Here is a 4,966-nt window from a genome sequence, read left to right as displayed (position 1 = left end):
CCCCCCCAGCGCCTCTCCGCCGGCCTGTGCCGACTCGGACCCTGGAGCCTCGGAATCCGGACTGCCGGTGCGCAGGGGCTCAGGCTCGGCTCTTGGCGTTCCTCTGGATCCCCAGTTTGTCGGACCCTCGGACGCCAACCTGGGCGGTGCGCCAGGCCCCCGGGTCTTGCCCTGCGGCCCCAGTCCACAGCACCACCGGGCCCTACGCTTCTCCTACCACCTGGAGGGCTCACAGCCTCGGCCTGGTGAGTGATCGAGAGAGCATGGGAGCTAGGGCCACGGGCCTGGTACTGGGCGCGGGTTCTTGTTCTCCAGTCCCCTCAACCCCCACGCCCACCCCTTGTCCCTCGGCCTTCCGTCCAGTCCTTTCAACCTCTGTCCTCATTGCCTTTCTCTGTCCCTTGTGCCCCTCAACGTCTCTGACCCCCTACTCTTCTGTCTACTGAGGCTAATGGAAGAGGGAGCACTCCAAGAAAAAGGGGCAGGATTGCAAGGCAGCCATGGGGATTCGGTTGGGGGGACTAGGATTTAGTTGAGGGAATGGGAGGAAAGAAGAGTCTTCCATTTGCCAAGTGCCTGCATTGTGCCAGGCACTGGACTAGGTGCTATACATGGGTTCGTTCTTATTTCAGCTTCAGGAGCCCTCTGTGAAGTAAATACCATTTGCCCCATTTTATAGAGAAGGAAACTGAGGTTCCGAGAAGTTAAGTAACTTGCCCAAGGTCACACAGCTAGTATGTAGCCAAGATTCAAAGCCAGGATTCAGGATTCAACCAAATCTATTTGTGTCCAAAGTCTGTGGTCTTTCTGCTTCCCCAAATTGAGGCTGGAGACCATAGAAGTAATGCCAAGCCTTCTGCTTATGCGATTTTCTCCTGTACTATTCAGCAGCCTTGGAGTGTGAGTGGAAAAAAAAAAGGATGGTGGGTTGATCCAAGGTTGGGGTTTTGCCCAGTGTGTGTGGCGGGAGGACAAGGGAAGGGGGGATTAGAAGGTGCTTATGAGAGAGAAGGGTGGAAGAGATGGGCCTTGAGAGTCAGTCTGGAGGAGAGGACTAGAAGGCCTGCTAGGTAGGGAGACAGCAGAAAGGTCAGCAGGGCCAGAAGCCAGTTGTAGCAGAGTTGGGGAGCTGCGGGGGCCACGAGGTTGTTTGTTAGGAGAAACTAGGATGGTTTCTTGGGTTTAAAGAGGCGGAGCAGCTCTAGGTTAGGCTGGGGCCACAGACCACTGCCTGGAAAGGCCTTTGTGCTGCACACACCTGAGTGTCTGAGGAGCTCAGCAGGACCTTCCCCATCTGGGGACATTCTCATGTGGGCCTGAGCCCAGGAGACCTGGAAGAAGAGCAGCGCACATCTTCCCTGCCTTCCACTGGAAGTGAAGGAATTCTTGAGCCTCTGAGAGCTCCCAGGGATCACATACCAGGCTCCACTGGTTTTGGGGACTGTGGCTAAACACCAGGTAGCAGTAGTTAAGCATAAAGCATGGGCAGGATGTGCCCCTTGCTGCTTTCCATGACCTTCAGCTAATCATGGAACCTCTGGGAGATTTCAGGGGGCTCCGTCAGTATGGGCTGGAGATAACTAACTGACAATAGGCCCTTAATGTCCTACCATGCATGTTACTTCTACTGGCTTTCCATATCCCCCTTGACAGACTGTAAAGCGGTCTACTCACTACTACTTAGTGCAGGCCTTCTTTAAAGTGCCAAAACATACCACAAACACTCCCACCTCAGGGCTTTTGCCTTGGCTTTTTCTTCTGCCCAGGAGCTTCCCCCCAGCCTTCTATGGCTTGCTCCTCATCTTTCAGGTCTCAGCTCAAATGTCAACTCCTCCAAGAGACCTCCTTCCCTGACCACTTTAGGTAGGGCCACTTGTGAGTCTCCATCGCAGCTGCCAGTGTGCTTTCATCATTGCACTTAGTACAGTCTGAAGTTATCTTATTGTGTCTACTAGCTTATTGCCTGTGAGCTCCAGGAGGGCAAGGGGCTTATATCTGTTTTGCTCACTGTTGTATCCACCGTAGCTAATGTAGTGCCTAGCGCACAGTAGGTGCTTAATAAATCTCATTGAATAAATACCTGAACACATGCTAAAGAAACATATCAGTAACTGTTGTCTAAGAGAAGGACCCTGAATTCCTGCCCTCCAGATACTCTTGGTCTGGCAGTTAGTACCTGGGCAGTGTTAATCAGGTCTCTGGCTTCTCTAATCAATACATGGTAGTGATTCTGAGTATGCCTTCCCAATCTACCAATCCTTTCAAATTACAAATTATGATACCCTTCCTAAGCCACTCCCCTCCTCCCCCCATAAAAGCTACTCAGAGTTCCCAGATCCTTTTCTCAAGTGAAGTCCTTGCCTCTGTAATTGCATGGTGGATGTCTTTTAAAAAAAAAAATCCAAGATGAGGACTGGGAGTAAAAAGGATTTCAGGGAAGAACCTGACCTCCTATCCAACCATGTCTAACTAATGCACTTTGTGACCCTGGGTGAGTGACTTCCCTTCTCTGAGCCTCAGTCAGTTTCCTCATCTAGAGAATACCATAAGGAGGCTATGAGATACTGGTGATAAAGCCTGTAGCATGGTATAATCCTTAGCAACCAAAAGTTTTTTAAAAAAATAAAAGTTAAGTTAAAAAGTAAGAGAGAAAACCCTTCTGAAGAGGAGGCAAAGGAATTACTCACTCAGGCCCTGACAAGGCAGGCACTGGGCCATGTGATTCACAGCAGCATGGGTTGTGAGAGGCCGGCCTCGCCCACTGCCTAGCCGGCCCAGGGGTAGGCACAAGTGACTTGCTTCTCTCTCCACAGGAGTTGCCTATAATTGGCCCTAAGAGGGCAGGGTTAGTGGTTGTAGGGTGTGTATAAGAGAGAGAGAGGATTTCCTGAGGTTCAATTAAAGGGTTGAAACATTTTAGTCTACATGTTAAGATTTCTGTGTGCCTGCTGACTTCCTCCCTCAGACTACTGAGACCTTTATTGAATCACCATCCTTAGGACCCGGTGGCCCATCCTGGGGGTGGGGGAAGACCTTTAAAAATAATAATTATATCTTATCCATGGGAAGAGCACTGAATTGTTTCAAAGTGCTTTCTCTTTGAGTTATCCTGTCTGATTCTTGGTGGGGAAAGGGAGTTGTTATTATGCCCATTTTCCAGGTTGATTAAACCTATGGCCTCATTAGGTCACTGGGATAACCCAGTGAAATGCCAGAGAGGGGTTTTAGAGAGTCAGAAAGGGGTTCCCAAGTATAGGTTTGTTTGTAGGGATCTGGGGAGAAACCTACTCTATTCCTCGGGGTTGAGGTCTAGAGTGTCCTTCCAGATGCTTGGGGTTAGGAGAATCTTGCTGCCTGACCCTAGCTCAGTCAAAGGTGTTACACCTGATGTTAGAGCCATTTCATGGGTAATGGAGGAAAACTGAACCAGCTAAGGGGGAGCAATGGGAGAGGCTGGGTCCTGATTAGAAGGCAGGGACATCTTCAGAGACTTAAAGAGTTAAAATTAGAGATGGAAAAGTCACTAGACACTGGTTCTGAGTTTCCCAAACCAAGTGAGCATCAAAATCCCTTGTTGACCTTTAAAAAATATGAGATTCCCAGTCGGGCTCGGTGGCTCAACCTGTAATCCCGTGCCTTTGGGAGGCTGAGGTGAGTGGATTGCCTGAGCCCGTGGGTTCGAGACCCGCCTGGGCAGCAAGACCTCATCTCTACAACAAATCAAAAAATCAGCCGGGCGTGGTAGCGCATGCCTGTAATTCTGGCTACTTGGAAGGCTGAGGCGGAAGGATCGCCGGAGCCCAGCAGGTCAAGGCTGCGGTGGCCGGGAGCGGCCACTGCACTCCAGTCTGGGTGACAGAGTGAGACTCCAGCTCTCACTCTGGGCTCTAGAATCTTGGGGTTGGAACCCAGGAATCTATTTTCAAAGGCTCCTTAGGTGTTTCTGATGCACAGCCTAGAGTGGGAACCACTGGTCAAGCCTATTTTCTAGTTGGGGTGGTAGAGGCTCAGAGAAGCAGTGATTTAGCTATGGTCCTGTAGTGAGTCAGCATCACTGGAACCAGAAGAATGCCTCAGCCTCTTCCTCTAAGGTCCTTTCCCCAGGACCCCAAGTGAGCTTCCCTCAACTCACTCCCAAGCCTGAAGGGAGGCATGGAATCTAAGAGAAAGGGAGTAAGTCAATCTCTCACCCACATACATACAAACACTGGCTTCCTCAGTTTATCCTGTATTTTCAGTTCTTGTGAGTAGCTGCCATTTTGTAGTCCGAGTCAGAAGGCAGTTGCAGTTCTGAGACTCTGGACAGAAGAAACCCTGGCATCATCAGTGCCCAGTGCAGGGTCTGGCCCCAAGGAAGGACTCTAGAGAGGTGTCAAGCAAGGGTTGTAGAGCTAGAGAGTAACATGGAGGGCAGTTCAGGTAAGAGGTTCAGTGGGAACAAAGGCATTGAGATGTGAGGCACTAGGGAACTGGGCCAGTACTGGGAGGTGTCAGTGATAAGGCTGGTGAAGAAACTTTACTCCTGAGGGCAAAAGGAAACCCTTGATGGGTTTATTATAACTGTAATGATGTGCTCAGATGTGGGTATCTGGAAGCTCCTCTTAGATGCATGGGGAAAATGGATGGAAGGGGTACAAAAGTGGAAGAAAGCAGACAGGCAAGTGAGTGTTGCAGTCTTCCCAGTAGGGTGATGATAGCCTGGGTTAGAGCAATGGCAGGTGGGGAGGGTGAGATCTGAGAGATATTTAGGTGCTATCACGGACAGACCTTGATAGTAGCTTGGTTGTAGAGGCTGAGGCAGAGGGCAAAGTCCCGGATGACTCCAGGTTGTTTTCTGAAACCAACAACAGTTGTCGAGTGGATGAGGGTGGGGATATCTACATACAAGAGAAGGAAGAGGTTTGGTGGAAGATAGTGAATTGTGTTTGAGACAAGTTGAATTTGAGAGGCCTGGGGGGGGGTAGGG

At 50.3% G+C, this 4,966-nt stretch overlaps 1 protein-coding gene across 1 annotated transcript in view; it reads left to right on the top strand.

Moving 5' to 3' along the window:
* Positions 1-6: 6 nt before the first annotated feature.
* Positions 7-4,966, top strand: part of FGD1 (FYVE, RhoGEF and PH domain containing 1) — a 44,451-nt gene continuing 39,491 nt past the window's right edge. Inside the window, exon 1 of the mRNA XM_021706253.1 lies at positions 7-245. The gene's annotated coding sequence lies outside the window, so the exon portion shown is untranslated. The remainder of the gene's footprint in view (positions 246-4,966) is intronic.

The sequence above is a fragment of the Carlito syrichta genome, unplaced genomic scaffold (assembly GCF_000164805.1).
Source record: "Carlito syrichta isolate Samal-C Ts95f unplaced genomic scaffold, Tarsius_syrichta-2.0.1 Scaffold315397, whole genome shotgun sequence".
Classification (NCBI taxonomy): Eukaryota; Metazoa; Chordata; class Mammalia; order Primates; family Tarsiidae; genus Carlito; species Carlito syrichta.
The sequence above is the reverse complement of the archived record's forward strand: the minus strand, read 5'-3'. Positions and strand labels throughout refer to the sequence as shown.